This window comes from Meles meles, chromosome 5 (genome assembly GCF_922984935.1).
Source record: "Meles meles chromosome 5, mMelMel3.1 paternal haplotype, whole genome shotgun sequence".
NCBI classification, from domain to species: Eukaryota; Metazoa; Chordata; class Mammalia; order Carnivora; family Mustelidae; genus Meles; species Meles meles.
This window is the reverse complement of record NC_060070.1, coordinates 28,271,921-28,291,852: the sequence shown is the minus strand read 5'-3', so window position 1 is coordinate 28,291,852 and position 19,932 is coordinate 28,271,921.

Genomic DNA, 19,932 nt, shown 5'->3' with positions numbered 1-19,932 from the left:
AAATAGCAGAACTAGCCTTTTTACTAATATCTTCATTAGTATTTCTAAAAGTTCTTCAGGTAAAAACACTGAGTAATAATTATAAGGAGAAGTGGGAAAAATGAATATCATACCATTTGGCATCTTTACTTCATAGTATTTATATTATAGAAATGGATCAGATTTAAGGATATCTAGAGGGCAGGTCTTAGCTTTATTCAAGTATTGACATTGAGGAATACTTTAAGCATATCAATTATATTCTTAGAACATTTTTATATAAAAACCAACTTCAAAAATTGTTCAGAACTATCACTTTAATCAGAAGAAACAGACATCTGTTCCTCATGGCCCTCTCTGCTACTGGGTGAAAGAGAAAAAGAAATTTTACATACAGTTCAGTTATACATTATGAGTCCCCTACATTAACAACAACAAAAAAAAGACTTGACCATCTGTCACCAAATATATGTTAATTTGGGGAGCCATATTCTTTTTTAGTACATTAGAGGCACTGTTACAGATGACAACTCTCAGTTTGCTAAGAAATAATTAGGTATTCCAAAGGACAATTATTATTTTAAGTTGATTTTGGAGAACTATTATTGACTCTCATTTTGGTTTACAATTTAAGAAATAAAAGAGGCCCAATTTACTTTAAATACTTCATTAAGAAGTTTTTATAGGGGAGGGATATTCTCCCAGTTTATAGAAATTTTAAAAATAAAAAGCTTGTATGGTTTGGATTCCAGCACAAGCTATGTTATTAATTTTTGTTAATTATGTATGGCCTGGTTCAACTCATGGGAAAGGAAAACCCCAGAATTTTATAATTCAGTCTTCTTTTTCAGTAATCTCATGTGGAGATAATCTATCTGGATCAAATTCAATATATTTCAACTATTCCATTAATTTAACTCAATAAGCACTTACTCTGTGCAGAGCACTCTGCTGAAAATCAAATAGCTGACTGCATTCAAGCAATGACTTATAGTGATATAAATAATCAAGAAGCTCATTTACTTTTTGGGAAGTTGAGTTTAATAGACCAGTAAAATGGTCACCCACCCACTCTCTTAGGTGGACATGTATTTAAAGGAAAAAAAAAACAATAAAAATTTGTTGTGACCTTTTACAATTTTCATGATTTGATTTAGGAATCTGTTTCTTTATTAATATGATCTTTTAGTTCATAAAACATTCAACATGAATACATTAAGCATTTACTATTATCCATGAACAGGACCAGGCATTGAGTATCCAAGTTAAATCCTATTCTCTGAACAGCTCATGACCTGAAATAGACAAAAACATAGAAATTGTGTGTGAGAATTATTCTTTTTTTGATTTTGGAGATAGGAATCATGAAGAGCTTTTTAGAAGAATGGGCATCTAAGTGAAGGCTTGATTAATGATGCATTCGACAGACTAAGCAAGCTACCTTTTATTTGCATTTCCATCTTTTAAGAAGCTTGACTGTGAGCAGTTATCCAAGCCTATCACTTCTGTCTAGTGATTCATTGTATATAGTTTTCCTGCTTATAACACGTGATCCCATAATGTTGGACACAGGTGGTTAGACTAGAAATGGATAACTAAACCAAAATTGGCCTTCTATCAACTAGGGGCAGCAGCCCATTGAGTGGCCTTATACGAGTTCCCCAAAGAGATAGTCTGCTGGGTAAGGCCTTGCCAAACAATTATAATAATCTGTCTCTTGAGATGTGTCATTCATCCATCCACTCACTCATCTATACTTTGAACAAATAATTATCATAGGTACTAATTACTGGCATATGGAGATGAATATGACAGATACGGTCTCTGCCTTTTTGAAACATGCAGTCATATCCTGTGACTCAGACAAATAAGCAAGTGACAACTTGGGGAATGTAGTATAGTAAATTTATTATAGAGTGTGCTCTGGAGTACATAGGACTGGCACTTTAATGCACCAGTCTGGACTTAGGTGCCCATGGGGATGCTCAGGGTTGTATTGTAGTGGAAATAGCATCCAATACCAGGTTAAGAAGGAGGTAATCAGGTGATAGATCAGACATTCTATTTCAGGTATCTTGCTTGGAAACGAGGGGTAGGGAAATTGTTTCTATAATTTGAGGAAAGAGAGTAGGTGGTTGCTGCTGAAGCATAGAATAAAAATAGGGTAGGGTGCCTGGGTGGCTCAGCGGGTTGAGCCTCTGCCTTTGGCTCAGGTCATGGTCTTGGGGTCCTGGGATCGAGGCCCGCATCGGGCTCTCTGCTCAGTAGGGAGCCTGCTTCCCCATCTCTCTGCCTGCCTCTCTGCCTACTTGTGTTTCTCTGTCAAATAAATAAATAAATAATTCTAAAAAAATGATAGGGTAGAGAGAAAGATAAGAAATAATTCTGAAATAGTAAGGAGTACTATTTAAAGAAGGGCCGTGAGTAGTAGTATGGACATTCATTTAGACATTATCCAGAGAATAATGGGGAGCAGTTAAGCATTTTAAGAGAGAGAGTATGATGGAATTAGATTATCATTTTTAAAATGGTGTTTGGGCTATGGCTCCAGATATAATTTGAGGCATCAGACAAAATGTAGTAGTTTGGTGTAATTTAAGTAATTTAGAAAAAAGTATGGTGGCCTGAACCGGGATAATTAGCATGAAATAAATTGATGCAGTGCTATTCACGAGATAGAGCCTGTTGTGGTTGATTAGATGAGAGTTAAGGATGAAAAAGAAAAGCCAAAGATTATGACTGATTTTCAATTTGGAGCAACTTGGTAGGTAGTAAGAATTACATAAAATATTCATATGGGGTGGAGGAAGACTTCAGTTTGGAGCTTACTGATTTGACATGTTGGAGGGCTGCTAATTGGGGCTATCTGGAAGAAAGGTGGATGCAAAGCTAAGGAGTTCTGTTAGGGAATCAGGTCTCATAATTTCTCTTTGGGAATCATCAGTATATAATTAATTGAAGGAATGAATTTGGCTGAGATTACTTAAAAAAAAGTCTCTGGAGTGAAAAGCAAGGCCAAATGCTGAAACTGAAGAGGAAGATGGTCAGAGTCATATTTCTCTTAGGACAGAATAAAGTATGGATGATAACTAGGAAGGAATGCTAATTAGGAAAACAGATTGCTTCTGAGGCTAAAAACAATAAATTAGCGGCATTAATTTACATGGTTGTGTGATTTTCTGGAAAGAGCATATGTTTTGATTCCAGTTTTTGATGTTTCTGGCCTAAAACAACAGAAGGGTAAGGATAAGGGAGTTGGATTTGGATTTGGAGTTGGAGTTGGATTTGGGAAAGAGCATTCCAAAGGGATGAGTTATACAACTATGTAGGTAAGGAGGAGAAGCAGTCAAGTTATTGGTAGATTAGTAAAGGTTACTGGTATAGACTATTAGTAAAGGTTATTAGTAAAGTCATTTGTAGGTCATAGAAGTAAAAGGGATAATGTCTTGAATAACTGGAGTTTGAACAACAGATACAGTGATAAAACTACGTGAAAGTCCTATAATGGTAAGGGAATAAGATATTTTGATTTAATATTTCAGAGATAAGGCAGTCCTGGATTTTAATTAAAATTTTTCTGTGGCACTATGATAGGTAGTTGAAGTACACTGGACATGAGGTTTTTTAGAGATAAGGAGATCAAGGATACAAGGAGGAATACAATGAGACTGGCTATTCCCATGGGCATTGGAGTCATTAAGAATTATTGCAGGTGTGAGCATAGAGAGAAGAACATGCCCCTCCTGGTCTGTCAGTCTTCATGAAGGTTGAGACAAGGCAGTGTGGTACAGCTGAAAGGCAAGGGCTTCTAAGGATGTTTCTCTCTCTCTCTCTTTTTCTTCTTTTTTGGAGAGAGCATGTAGGTGCTGGGGGAGGGTGCACAAAGAAAAGAGGGAGAGAGAATTTTAAGCAGGTTTCATGCTCATTGGGAGCCCAAGTCAGGGCTCATTCCCATGACTGTGAGATCATGACCTGAGTCAAAACCAATAGTCAGATGCTTAACTGACTGAGCCACCCGGGTGTCCCAAGATGTCTCTTTTTAATATAAGAATATGGAGAGGCAATGGCGAGAGATGGTGCTGGAGAAAAAAAAAAAAAATGATGCTGATGTTAATCGCACCTCGTAATCCTGAATTTAGTGAGCTGCAGAACTTTCTGTTCTGAGGCTGCAGAGGAACTGGGATCACTTACAGCCTGGTGATGAAAAAGCACTTGGTGAAGCCGTGGGAACAAAGGAAGTTTCCATCATGACATAAAACTGAAAGAACCTAGTAGAACACATGGAGAATAAAGAAGATTGTTTGGAGAAGAGGAAGAAGTGAGTGGTATGTATAATAATAATGACAAAGCATCAGGATTGTTCATCTCTTGGTACTGATCAGTTAGAAGACTATAGGTGGGCAGCATGGTGTGTTATGCTGGTCAGAAGGTTGCCAAGAGGGTCAGTGTAGCTATGGCCAAGGAGAGTGAGGGGCTCTCAGTCTTTCTGGAGTTGCCTATAGCTTTGATTGATCAGCTTCCGATGGACTCCTTTCAGGTTGGGCAGTAACTGCAGCTCTCTAACAAGGGTTGTGTATGATTAAGATCTCTCATTAGAAGACAGTGTAGAGTAAGGAAATGGTCGAATTTCATTTTTCTGCATGTGACTGTCCAATTTTCTCAACACCATTTATTGTAGAGGCTGTCTTTTTTCCATTGGACATTCTTTCCTGCTTTGTTGAAGATTAGTTGACCATAGAGTTAAGGGTCTACTTCTGGGCTCTCTATTCTGTTCCATTGATCTATGTGTCTGTTTTTGTGCCAGTACTGTCTTGATGATGACAGCTTTTTAATAGAGCTTGAAGTACAGAATTGTGATGCCACCAACTTTGGCTTTCTTTTTCAATATTCCTTTGGCTATTTGAGGTCTTTTCTGGTTCCATATAAATTTTAGGATTATTTGTTCCATTTCTTTGAAAAAAATGGATGGTATTTTGATAGGGATTGCACTACTGGGTATTTACTCTAAAGATACAAACGCAGTGATCTGAAGAGGCACGTGCACCCAAATGTTTATAGCAGCAATGTCCACAATAGCCAAACTATGGAAAGAACCTAGATGTCCATCAACAGATGAATGGATAAAGAAGATGTGGTATATATATATGTGGTATATATATATATACATATATACATATACATATATATATATATATATATATATATATATATATACCCACACACACAATGGAATACTATGGAATACTATGCAGCCATCAAAAGAAATGAAATCTTGCCATTTGCGACGACATGGATGGAACTAGAGGGTATCATGCTTAGCGAAATAAGTCAATCGGAGAAAGACAGCTATCATATGATCTCCCTGATATGAGGAAGTGGAGATGCAACATGGGGGGTTTGGGGGTAGGAAAAGAATAAATGAAACAAGATGGGATCGGGAGGGAGACAAACCATAATTGACTCTTAATCTCACAGAACAAACTGAGGGTTGCTGGGGGAGGGGGTTTGGGAGAAGAGGGTGGGGTTATGGACATTGGGGAGGGTATGTGCTATGGTGAGTGCTGTGAAGTGTGTAAACCTGGCGATTCACAGACCTGTACCCCTGGGGATAAAAATACATTATATGTTTATTAAAAAAATGACAGTGTAGAGGGGCACCTGGGTGGCTAAGTAGGTTAAAGCCTCTGTGTTCAACTCAGGTCATGATCCCAGGGTCCTGGGATCAAGCCTGGCATTGGGCTCTCTGCTCAGCAGGGAGTCTGCTTCCTTTCCTCTCTCTCTACCTGCCTCTCTGCCTATTTGTGATCTCTGTCAAATAAATAAATAAAATCTTAAAAAAAAAACAGAAGACAGTGTAGAGGCATGATCTGTGTGTAGCCTGGTGAGCAGGGCCCATGTTTTATTTGCATGTGTCTGAGCATGATGATGAGAGCTGCCCTGGGATAGATGGAGAGTACTCCAGGTGTTAATCTTCTGGTGAGAGTTTTGGTGAAGCCTGAGGCTATGAGCTGCGTAACTGCTTTTCATGACCTCAAACGTACTGTTTTTCTGATGCCCATAAAATGTAGCATCTGGATAAAAACAAATTTTGGGAGGTGTTCATGTGACTTTCCTTATGACACTTTCATAGGGATTTTAGCCTTAGCTGAGTTAGTTTATTTCAGTCCCCTTGCAATGCCTAGCCAGGTATTGGAGCCACTGGATAAAATTTGGATAATAAATATTCTAACTGAGCCTATTTAGTGACATACAAGGTCACTAGAATGTGTGAACAGTGTGTTAGAGGAAAAAAAGAACATGCTAAGTTTTCTGTGGTGTTCTTAGAAAATTCCTTATCTTTCTACTTCATGACGATTGTTGGATATTATTTAGGGATTTATATTCTTGTGTTTTAGCCTTATTAGGATTCCAAGATGTTCTCTGCATCATGCAGTGGACAAATAGTTTGAGTATTTTTATAAAATAATTGATAAACCAGGGACTACTGATCTAAAATATTAACTCTTCTACTATAGTGTCTACTGTACATTCCTTTAGGCCTTATGTCTTATACTTTTTAACGTGCTTTACTTAAAAAAAATCAAGAACTACCTCTGATTAATTGTGAATTTTGATACCCTCAATGTGTCTATAAAGTTCAAATTCTGGAACATTTGTTCTTATGTCTCATAATTTCCCACTACCTAGAAATAGGTTATACCTGCTAAGTGATCTGAATTGTATTGGAATTATTTATTTTAGAAGGCAGACAGAAAGATTTACTGTTCTTCAGTCTGGGTTGTCTTTGGCCAAGAATTCACATCATATCCTAACCAGAAGCCAGTTTTTGTTTGTCTTTGTTTTTATCCTTTGTGGGAGGAAGGCAGAGCCAAATTTCTCTGTCTCTGTCTCTCTTGTCTTTATCGTTCAGGGAGAAAAAGCTATTACCATTCTTTTAAGTCCTGAAACCACTGGACTGAAGTGGTGATTCATCCTTTTGTCTCTTGGCTTTGCTATGCTCTTTTGTATGGCTTTGTAAACATCCAGCTTTCAATAATCATGTATGTTATATATAAGATTATATATAAGATCTAAATAATATGTAAGAGCAGCTCTTCATGAAAACGTACTCAATTAAATGTAGCATTTAATCCTCCCAGATTCTTTGTATGGTATTTATAAACTGAAGAATCTTTTATCAATTATTATAAATGTTAATAATAAGAATCTATTCCATAAATAACTTGCTATTGGAAATAACAATGAGTGCACTTTTCTTAAGGACACAGCAATTATGTTATAATTTTTAAAGCCTTGTTTCAGCTACAAGGAAAAATATTTTTGGTTATAACCTTCCTTTGACTTAAAAGAATGTAATTTTCTCCTCAGTGTTAAGTTTTAGTAAGATTCAATATTAAATAGTACATTTTGACTAAATGAGAATACAAGAGAAAATTGATCTTATCTAAAACAATTATTCAAGTAAAACAATGTCTAATTATACTTTGGTTGTAGGTATCCATCTGTAGAACCCCTATTCAAAGTCAGTTATAATATGCATATGTATATTTGCCTGATTTGTAATTAGATTACCAAAATAGCATGGAATTAACCAAATATATATTTTCTCAAACTCTAATAACTGCAATTTGAAGTCATATTTTTTATTACATGAGGGTTAAAATATTTTAAGTGTGAAAAATAGAAGTTTTACTAATTTTACTAATATTTTACAATTCATTATAAAGATTTTTTATAAAATGTATTTGTATTCAAATGAACTTCATCTTTTTTCCCTCCCTTTCCATCTTTTAATGGTAATACTGTACTTCTGGTGCCCATCTCTGAGCTTTTTATCATAGCAAGGTTGGGATTACACCAAGGTAAAGGATAAGCCTTCCGTATTTGGTCATAAAATACTCAGAGTGGTCTAATTTCTGTATATAAAATGTCTATATAAATATACTCTCAGAAATTATACCTATGTCCAGAATGGTTACCACTTAAATTCTTGTTTTAAAAAACTTTTACTTTCAAAACATTGAAAAAAATCACATGTGGTTCCACCATTTAAGAATTTATAAATAGTGAAAAGACATCATCTCAGTCCTCACCCAGGTTGTCAGGGGGCCTGACAACCACCCATACTATCAGAGTAAACACAGTTAAAAATTGGGAGTACATCGTAGACTAAAACTTTTTTGGAATCGGTTGTCTCCTGTACGTGGAAATAATAACTGGGGTCCAAAGAGCCCTGGAACTAACAGTTGCTAGAGTCATACTATTATGTTTATAGTTTATGGATGAGTAGCTTAAGCAAGTTTAGAGTAAGGCACTTGACTACTTTAAAAAGCCTATAACATGTAGATAAGTGGAATAAATAGATGGAGTCCATAGTTAAGAGTCTTAATTTGTTCAGCTGTGGTATTTATTTCCATCTTTACTTTTTTTTTTTTTCCTTTTTTTCAGTTGACCCTTGATTATTTAAATCCTATCTATTGTACTCTACTACATACAGCCCCTTTGGTGCAGCGTGCTCATTTATTGCTGCTCTGGCCATCAGTTCCTTTCTCTCTTCAAGATACAGTGTTTCCTAATTGGGTATCTCCCTAGTGTGTACTGGGCAGAATGCCTGCCACCATCTCAGGCCATGCTCTTTATCTAGAAGTTCCCATTATTCATTTTTAAACTTCATACACAGAGGGCAAGGAAAGACCAAAGAAAGAAGACCACTCCAGATTGGTAGATGGCATATTTAATAAGCAAGGAAATTTATGTACCAGACTTATCTTAGGCAGCTGAAAGATGAGTAGATTTCTGCATTTACCCCTCAAATCTTAAAAGTTTAGGTACCTCGACTGGGTTCAGTTATGTATACCATCTAGATAGTCTCAGCACCGCATTTCTGTCTCCAGGCTATATCCTTGGGGCAGGTCTGTGAATAGGGAAGGTAAGCAGGTTGTGTATCTTCACATAAGAGGGAGGGATGATGAGCCTCCAGTTGCCTGGCTTCCCCTGACAGGTCAGCCAGCGGTTACATCTGCTCAATGACTTCACTCAACATTGCATCTCTTGTGACCAGCTCTTAGAATCTCACATGCCCCCTTCTTTCACCCTGTGCCCTGAGAGGTCAGCAGGGGGTTTCATAAGCATGGAGGGGGCTCATTTGGTGGCCATCTTGGCTACTTTATAGGTAGATGCCACAGCAATGATATAGGCACATGTAAGAGGAAACACAGAGTATGACACAATTCCCCAAATCAGTGACACCTTTTTTCCACCTTCACCACAATCTCCATGCTCTGAACATTGAGTTATTAAAGGCCCCTAGGCTGAGGATCAGATCACCCAGGGTATTCACTTATGTCCTCGTGCAGTTTAATAAAGATGATATATTAAAGCAGACTCAAATATGAACATACAATATCCTATTTGGATAACAGCACAGATACCTCCTTGTGAGATAGTCATAATGTCCAAGGTCATCCTATTTTGGAAGACCCTTTTCTCAATTCAGTGTTCAATAAGGACAGGCTTTGTTGGCTGTCATTCAAATCTTGCTGGGTAAATTTAGTAAGGGCTGTAAAGTCCTCCAGGCCAACAGAGGGAACAGAGATGGTAGCCAAATGATCATACCAGTGGGAAACAGAACATGCTCACCTGACCTTGAGGTGAGAAAGTTTGGCAGCTTTAGGAACTTGACCTGGTGGCATGTATTATACCTGTTGGCTATACATGGAGAGGGAGCGTTGTGAGACATAAGAAGTTGGTGGGATAAGCCAGATCAGAATACTTACATTCTCCCCTCTTTTACTGATATGTGTTCCATTCTGGGTATGATGTATTTCAGCAGGTGCAGTTTGCAGCAGAACAATGTGATCCAAGTAAAGATTGAATAGTTACCCCTTACCCAGGGATGCAGAGTAACTCACTCATAGTGGGGAAGGGGGCAGGGAATGACCCATTGCAACTTCCAGTGGATAGCTCCTTTACTAGGTGTGATGGGGCTTGGTGTTCTCAGCTATATAGCACCTTGATCCACAGTGAGAGTCTGGGAAATGGCCATTTCCAGTGACTTCCATCCCTTTATAATATTAGGTGCTTCAGCCGAGGTCCTCGGTCTGGGATATATGGCAATAATAGGTCCTACTGGTTAATCACCAAAATGTATTAAGGTCCGGGAGAGTACTCTAGTCTACCTGGCCAAGTTGGTTTTACCTGTTAGTAATTTAATCTCTGCTTTAATATCCCATTCTTCCTCTCTACCCAGCCCTGCAAGCCTGCAGGTTTTAGAGGAGATGGAGCCTCTATTCAATGTCATGTTCTTTTGCCCAGTCTTGCATATCATGATCTTTGAAATGTGACCCCAATGTATATTTTCTGAGGGTATTCACACATGGTCCTGAGCTTCTCTAATCCTCTAATGCTGGCAGCCTTTTCTGTGTTTCAAAAAGGGGAAGTTTGGGTTAGGCCGGATGTGTTGCCCGTACAAACCAGGACATATTCACAACCCTAACCTGGAGGGCACGGGCCTATTTGCCAATCCCTTATCAGTTGGGAACTCTTGTAGGTGGCCTCAGACAACTTCAGCAGTTGTGTTGGATGCTATTTAAAACTCCCAGGTGCCCCAAGTAGTCAAAGATCTGATAAAGACAGAACACAGAATCTTTGTTTTCTAGGTGATTACATTAAAGGCAAAGGAAAACATTTGTTTACAATTTCTTATTAAGGGCAGACCAAAAATCACGGGAACCTGGGTGGCTCAGTTGGTTAAGCACTTGCCTTTGGCTCAGATAATGTTCCTAGGGCTCTGGGATCTAGCCACACAGTGGGTTCCTGTCTCAGTGGCAAGCCTGCTTCCCCCTCTCCCTTTACCTGTGCCCCTGCTTGTGCGCTCTCTCTCTCTCTCTAATAAATAATAAAATCTTTAAAACAAACAAAAAAGAACAACCAAAAATCTAAGAAAATTTTGTGCTTTTAACAGAGAGAAAACCAAATTCTAATTTTATACCAGTACGCTCTTTGTGTAGAGGCCACTTTTGGGCGCACAGGCTTGAGCGATGGAACATAGACAAGGCCCACAGCAACCCCCTGACTGAATACAAAAAGGCCTAACAAGGGGACCCATCTCAAAATATCCAGAGATCCTGACTGATCCAATGGGCTACTTATAATTAGGCACAGTTACTAAAAAAGGAAGAATTCCATAGTTGCCAAATCTCCTCATCTTCCCCTTTTAAAAATGGGCTGTCACCCACTGCCTTCTTGCAGATAACCTCTCTTTTGCTGGCTGCCTGATGCTCCCTTGTAGTCCACACCCACTGCCTTAGGGCAGACAGCCTCTTCTCCGAGGTCAAGCCCTCCACTCCCTTGCAGTATATTGAGTCAACGTCTATTGCCTCCGCACTGCCTCAGGTGAATTCTTTTACCTCCAGCACCACTGATTTCTATCCAATCATCGCCCTGTATTTGGAGGCCCCCATCTGATGGAGTCACTGCACTCTCTCTTAACGTTAAAACTTTCTTTTTAGCTTAAATCCATTCCAATCTTAGTTTGACTACACGTGAAATTCCTTTTCCATAAATCCTCTGTAACTTTCTATATCCACTTAGTTTTTGTCCTGTCTTTTTTCTTTCTTCACGGAACGATCATTTTGTCTTATGATGAAATTATTTTTCTCTTTACCAATAAAAAACAACAAAAAAACCCCAAACAAAAATAAAAGCAAAAAACCCCAAATCCCTCCTATCCTTCATATCTTTCCTTATCCAAAAAAACCTTCACACATTTTATTTTTTACCTATTTTTCATATATGTTCATTTTCTTTCACCCTTCTTATTTCTGGTAGTTGTGTAAACAAAACAAAACAAAACAAAAACCTTATCCTTTTTACAAATCAGTTTTGGTTGTGCCCGCTGGAGGTAGATAAACATCTCATACCTACAGCATATGACTGCCACAAACAGAAACCCCATAGTTTTCATTCCCAAACTTTAGCCATAAATCAGGAACCCACTCTTATGGCTCAAGTTTGTATGGAAATTTGTGATCCTACGAAGGCTGAGGACTTGAATTTTTTTAAAGATTTTATTTATTTGAGAGAGAGAGAGAAAGAGAGCACAGGCAGGGGGAGAGGGAGAAAGACAAGCTGACTCCCCACAGAGCAGGGAGCCTGACCTGGGGCTGAATCCCAGGACCCCAAGGTCTTGATGTGAGGGAAGCTTAATCAACTGAGCCGCCCAGGTACCCCTGTGGACTAGCTTTTTGAGCAATAGTCTGAATTTTAACCACCCCCCCTTCCTTCTTCAGTCTCTGTGATTAGTGTTTTGGTTATCTCCTGGTGTGTTTACATTTCAAACACTTGATAAGGTTTACAATCAAGGGACAGAGAAAGAATAAGTTTTCCATTAAGCATTTTGGGGGATAATTGCTATTTAAAATTTTCCTTTGTATGAGGGATCATACAGCTTGGGGCATTTCAGCTTTCTGTGGAATCAATAACCATAATATCCTTCTCTTTATTCTCAGTCTTCTAGAGACTCTATCTTTTAGCATCCCAACTGGGCTTTGTCACAACTGCCTGGACCTTAATCTGTGGCAGTTTGTGCCCTCCCAGTTTTGCAAAATGGCATGCTAAATTCTCCTAATGTATTATCCTGCTCTTCCAACTTGTCTGCCAGCCCCAAAGCTAGCACAACAGTGGACAACTGCATGCCTTTCTCTAAGTTCAGCTCTTCTTCCAACCTTTTTTCTTTTTTGAGAGGGAGGCAAAGAGGGGCAGAGCTAGAGGAAGAACAAGAGAATCATGAGGAGGCTCCATGTTCAGTCTGATGTGGGGCTCGATGCCATGACCCTGAGATCATGATCTGAGCTGAAATCAAGAGTTGAATACTTAACCAATGGAGCCACCCAGGCTCCCCTCTTTTTCCAGCTTTCTGAGTCAAGCTTCAGCCTCTAGTTGGGCATCAGTGTTGAGTGGACTGCACACAGCAGGAGCCAGCGCACTGAAGCAACAATTCCTTTTTCTCTGTCACAGTGTACAGTGCGCAGTCCCTCAAACAAGCATGTGGAAATAGCCAGTGTTTTCCAAGTCTCCTCATACTGACATGAAGTCCACTAGCATCTAATGTAAAGACTACCCACCTCACCACATAGACATTGATGGCTAATTTGAGATTTCCCCTGTGGATGCCTTGTTCCCAAGGCTCATTTCTCTGGTCTCCTCCCTGACTCACCAATTGTTGGTTTGCAAGCTTGTCCTGTACAAAAGGCAAGGGGAAGCCAAAGAAAGAGGCAGAGCACTCCAGATTGATGGGGGCAGGTTTAATAAGCAAGGACACTTTCTTTTGAGGTTTGTCTTGGGCAGCTATAAGATGAGTAGATTTTTGTTACCCCCCCGCCAAATCTTAAAAGTTTATATGAAGGCCTTATTTGGGTTCAGTCACATATATTACCCAGATGGTCTTAATACTTCAATTCTAATCTCATGGCTACATCTCTGGAGTGGCATCTGAGAACAGAGAAGGCAAGTGGAGTGCATATTCCAAGGATAAGGCAGAGGGTAGGAAGGCTCCTGTTGCTCAAGTTCAACTCAAGGGTCAACCACTGATCCTATCATCTTGATGACTTTCTCAACATCCACCCAGAGTCCACTTTAAGGGATTTCTTCCACATAACAACACACTTCTGATTCCTAAGTTTTAATTGAGGAGTTGGCATCTGCCTCCAATAGCCTATCTGTTGGACAGTACCTTTTAAGGTACTGTCTGAAGTGGAAGATTGGGACTCACTGGATCATCAGACCTCCACTTCCATAAAGCTGAACGTGATAAACAAGACTATCATGTTATTAATGAGAAAGCAAAAAAGCAAAGCAAAACAAAACAAAACCCACACTTTCAAAATAGTTGAGATGTATAAAGACAGTTCTAAAGTGAAATTCATCAGACTGCGATTGCTGAAGGATTACAAGGTAACCTAGTGGTCAGACTTCTCAGTTCTAGGTACAGTCAGACCATCCTACCTACATGCTGTTTTCTGTCCTTTGGTTTCTACTTGACCTCTCTAGGGTTTTTGTGAGAAGAGGCTAAGACATTTCTACAAGCCTTCCATTACTGGATGAAAACTAGATGACTCTTTTCTTGAAACCAAAAAAGAATATAATACTTCTAACTCACCTAGTAATTGGTCCTTTCAACTTGGTTCCTGGACAACTTGTATGGGGTGGAAAAAGTATATACATTAACTCTGCCGTTCAACACTGTTCTCCTATTGTGTCTACCTCAGAATCTAATCAACAAGAAAGGACTTCAGGGTTTCAATAGGTTGTATTCTGTGTAAAGTAAAAATATAATTTTGTTGGGTGCCTCGGCGGCTTAGTTGGTTAAGCGTCTGCCTTTGGCTCAGGTCATGATCCCAGGGTCCTGGGATCCAGCCCCACATCAGGCTCCCTGCTCGGGCAGGGAGCCTGCTTTTCCCTCTGCCTCTGTCTGCCACTCATCCTGCTTATGCTCACTCTCTCTCTGACAAATAAATAAAATCTTAAAAAAAAAAAGTTTTATCAACAAATACATGCCATGTGATTTTAAAATCATAATCTACATTCTAAAATTCTCCATTACTGTGAATGTTTCCAAGGTATGCCAGAGGAAGGCTAACAGTTGCATTGTGTATTGCATTCAGATTTGTGATTTAGTGTTGTTACTTCTGAAATTTAGTTTTATCTTAAAAGTCAATCTTGGAGATAAAGAGCTTAATAATGTATTATAAAGATCTTGGCTTAATAGAAAACGTGAGGTAAATTTTGGCTGTCAGATGAGTAACCTAAAATCGCTAGCTACAAAGGGATTTCAGATTTTGAGTAATCTGTCTAGACAAGGATAATTATAGAAAGTGACTGTTACTTTTCTAATGTTAGGTTTGAAATTTGATAACTAAAATTGAATAATATTTATTCAGATACACTATTTCAAGTAATATACTTCACCAAGAGGCATGGTTTCACATTTCTTTATCTGACTGCCTTATGAATATTTCCCTTTTTAAAAAAAAATTTATTTTGTAGGATTTTTTTTAAGATTTTATTCATTTATTTGATAGACACAGATCACAAGTAGGCAGAGAGAGAACAGAAGCAGGCTCCCCGCCAAGCAGAGAGTCCGATGCGGGGCTTGATCCCAGGACCCTGAGATCATGACCTGAGCTGAAGGCAGGGGCTTAACCCACTGAGCCACCCATGCATCCCTTATTTTGTAGGATTTTCAAAACTTGTTAATGGGTTTATTTATTTTTAATAGAAAGGAAATTTTAATGTATAACAAGTTTAGTAAACACCACATGTATTTTCTGTTGTTAATGATGATATACATTCAGAAATGTATTTTTTAAAAAAAAGAAGAAAAAAAAAACAGGACAAGAAAAATTCCTAGGAAGAGGCTTCACAAGAAAAAAAAATAAGCTCAAGTTCTATCCAGCCCTCTCAATCAGAAGTGGCTTTTAGCACAAATCAGCAACCTCCTCCAATACAAAAAAGCATTGCCATTTGCCTTGCAGGCAGAACATAAAACATGTCCCTTAGCTAGCAGGTTACTTCAATACTCAACTGGTCTGGTTTAACATTCTTGTTTGTAGATCCAGTTTGTACATAGTCTGTAGGTATATTGAACAATCAACCTTGTATTGTTCCATTGTTTTTTAAATGGGCTTCTTATAGCTCATGTAAGCTGTTAAGATTATAAAGAGGTCTCTCAAAAGAAATTCTCAGATGAAAATACATTAAGGAGAAACCCTGAAAGGCAAATAAACCTAGTTGCTTTACCCCACCGCCCGGCCCCATTAAAATGGTGGGATCAAGTTAGAACGTCTGTTCTGAAGAGCAGCTCCATTTGTTTCCCTTTGAGAAAAGGCCAAATTTTTCTGGACTGATATAATTTAAAAACTAAACCAATAAAAAAAAAATACACATATACCATAAGATACTATAAAACTTGGTTCTCCATTGATTTTTTTAAATAAAATTCCAAGCTTTTAAATTTTTTATCTTAGCATGATCTTGGGCTGAACAATGCAACCAATACCATTTCTTAAGACTTCCCTTCAAAGAGCTCTTATTTCTTCTCCTCCAACTCTATGATGTTGGATGATATGATGACTTAGCATCAGATGACCCAACAACAATGGCTGTATTTCTCTGGTCTTGGGGTGAGCCACTGTCTGAAGCTGAGGCAATCTCAGTATTTTTTTTTTTTTTTAATAGGAATCTTAGAAGTCATTGACCTAGGTTGGTTGCCATAGTTGTGAAACGTGAGAATCAGGATTATAGCATGGCACTCATGTTTCCACTCCTACAGAAGAAACTAGTCTGAAAGGCTCCAGCAAGCATTCAGAGGAAACTGAATGAAATATGTAGTGAGTCCTGTTGACATTTGAATTAATTTTTCTTCTTGCTCCTGTCACTTGGTAACATCTTTCAGTGGTTTGGTTTCCTGAGTTGATATATTCTCCTTTTCTTTAAGGTAATTAAAATTGGATTTTTTTTAACCCTTAACAGTCTGATTAATATAGATTCTAAAACTAAAGGTGTTATTAACCTAAAGCAAGGTTCACAACATTAAAATTGTGAGAAAAGATTTAAAAAAATATCTAACCCACCCACAGTTCTTCTCCAAACAGAAGGAAATGAGCTAAAGATGTTAAAAGAAAGCCCAAAGAAATTTTGTTGAGTCTTCTATTTTAAAGACAGTTAAAATTAACAGAGTAAGAAAGAAATTATCATGTAATTTAACTGAGTCAGGAGAATGATTTAAAAGTATGAGACTATCATAAGAACCCTCCCAAGCTTGAACTATAGCAGGTAAATCTGGTCAAAATTTCAGAATTCTGGTGAGCATTTGACTGCATTATCTAATATTAAACCAAGAGGATACAAATAAACTTTGCCTTTTATCTCTCAGAATTCTATGTAGTTGCTGAGGATGTTCTGTCACAAAGAATGAAGAAAATTGTAAATCACAATTCCACTCTTTTATTAACTAGGTTGGTTCTTAGCTATTTTGAGTTTCTCTAGTAAGCAAAATATCTTCATTCCCTGAATCCAAATCCAGACTGTGATATGTCTGACCTAGCAATGCTGCAAGACTGAGTCATTGGTTGGTAGTTTTATAAACACTCTACACATGCCTTGTATATCTTGTAAACTGCCCTGTCTCTGGTCCATTGTTTATACTTCAACCAGAGGGATTTTTAAAATTATATAAATCTTATTTTTAACATTGTCTTGCTTAAGTTTAGTCAGGGGATACTATTAGTCCTCAAGCTAAAATACAAACACCTAGCAGTAATCACAGAATCTCTACTATTGCTTGAATCTTGCTTTCTTTAAGGGGCTTTTCTTAGCTCCTAGCACTGGGCTAGATACTGTCTCCCTTTCATTATAAGCCTGTATCTACAAATAAATTCTCTGATTGTCACACTTCCCACATTCAATTACCATGTCTAATAGTTCTGCAGTAGAATAGAAATCTTTGAGATTTGTTTTTTTATTACTATTTTCACAATTTTTCCAGAACAGCATCTGAAACATACTTGATTCACACACACACACATACACACACATACACTTTAATAAACACAAGTTTTTAAAAAATCGTGTTTTTTAAAAGTTAAAAAAAATTATAAACATATAATGTATTTTTATCCCCAGGGGTACAGGTCTATGAATCGCCAGGTTTACACACTTCACAGCACTCACGATAGCACATACCCTCCCCAGTGTCCATAACCCCCTCCCCCTCTCCCAACCCCACCTCCCCCCAGCAACTCCCAGTTTGTTTTGTGAGATTGAGTCATTTATGGTTTGTCTCCCTCCCAATCCCATCTTGTTTCATTTATTCTTCTCCTATCCCCCTAACCCCCCATGTTGCTTCTCCATGTCCTCATATCAGGGAGCTCATATGATAGTTGTCTTTCTCCGATTGACTTATTTCACTAAGCATGATACCCTCTAGTTCCATCCACGTCGTCGCAAATGGCAAGATTTCATTACTTTTGATGGCTGGGTGTTGTGCAAAAACAATGAATACTGTTACGCTGAAAAAATAAATAAATTAAAAAAAAATAAAAAAAAAAGTTAAAAAAAAATTTTTTAAGTAGGCGCCACACCCAGTGTGGGGCTTGAACTCACAATTTCAAGATCAAGAGTCATGTACTCTGTTCACTGAGCCAGCCATGCATCCGCATTTTTAACTTAAATATGAAAAGCTTGGTTAGGCTACCAAATGATGTATTCAAGTTGTCCTTTGCTTTTCAAGACTAAAGATATCTAGTGAAGGTAACTCTCCTACATTGTCTAAGGAATTGACAGTCATCTGGTAAAAACTATCAGAGAATGGATCAAGAAAATTAAAAATCTCTGTGGATCTTGTCTTGAAATTGTAATCTCTTCTGAAGTGATGTAACTGTTATATTGCTAGTGAATTAAAGAAGAGAGATCATTCTGTAATTGTAAGGTTACAGCCTAATGCATAATGTTTAATTTTTTACTTCCCTTAGGTGAGGGTGAAATAGTGTGATTACATTTCACCTGAAATCTAAAATTAGCTCAAACCAACATGTTCTCTTTAAAAGGGTAAAAGGAAAAATGATGTAATGTTTTGTATGTCACATTAAATTCTGCTAGTAGTCTTTGTAATGACATCTCTTTTGATTTTGTGTTTGAACTTTTACAGAAGGAAATGAACATTGAATGAGCTATATCCAGTTAATTTTAACACTCAAATGAGCAAAAAGTTTAAACCTAAGAGAAAATATATATTTTCATATTTTATTATATAAAATAGAATAACACACCTATCAAAAACATGCATGGTTATTTTTGGTGAGATGACAAAATGTGTGAAATAACTTGATTTTCTGCTGTGATGTTGTACCTGAAATAATAAATGCAAACAAATATGAATTACAAGATAATTCAACTGTTTATACCCAGTTTGGGAAATTGATATCTATTCTTTACAGTAAAATGTCCAATCAAATGAAATGAAGATCTGCTAGTAATAGAATTTTTTAAAACTAAAAATATAGAACCCAAGTCAAATAAGAAGGTTTGAATTTTCCTTTAATTATTCAATTTGAATCAAATTAAAAATAGTACAGTCTTTAAATTTTAATCTCTAATTTGATATAAGAAACACCAAAATTCCCTATCTATAACTTATTTGGAAATTTTTAAAAAGGTTTTGTTTATTTATTTATGAGAGAGAGCGAGAGAGAGCAGAGCAGCGTTGGGGACAAGGGGCAGAGAGAGAGGGAGAAACAGTTTCCCTGCTTTCCCACTAAGATGGGATCGCCCTTGGTGGAGCTCTGATCCCAGGACCCCATGATCATGACCTGAGCTGAAGGCAGATACTCAACTTATGAGCCACCCCGATGCCTCATTATTTGACAGTTTTTGATTGTCAGAAATTGGTTATTGATCAATAAAAGGTGATTTATTACAGTAATCATGTATTCAATATGAAATACAGAGAGTAGAACTTATGAGAAAATTCTGTCCGTAGGTGCTCATTTTTCTGAATGTCTTTGGGGATTCGGACTGATTAATTGATTTTCCTGAGTAATTTCTGTGAGAAAATGTTTTAAAATAAATTTTATTTTGCTTTTGGTAGGTGGGTAGGAAGGGGAAGCGGGACTAAAAGGGCTTGAAATATGACAAAGATGCAGGGTATAAAATAAACAATGAGTGCAGATCATTGTGCACCAGAGTTCATTTTATTCCAGATTATCCCTTGAGTTATTTATAATTTAGTTTTTTTAGTTAAACAGATTTCAGTTGTTTAATTGAGATAAGTGCTGATTCATATGTGGTTTAAGAAATAATATGGAGAGAGTTCCCTTGTCTACTTTGCCCAGTTTCCCCCAGTGGCAGCATTTTCCCAAAGTATAGTATAATGTCACAACCAGAATATTGGCATAG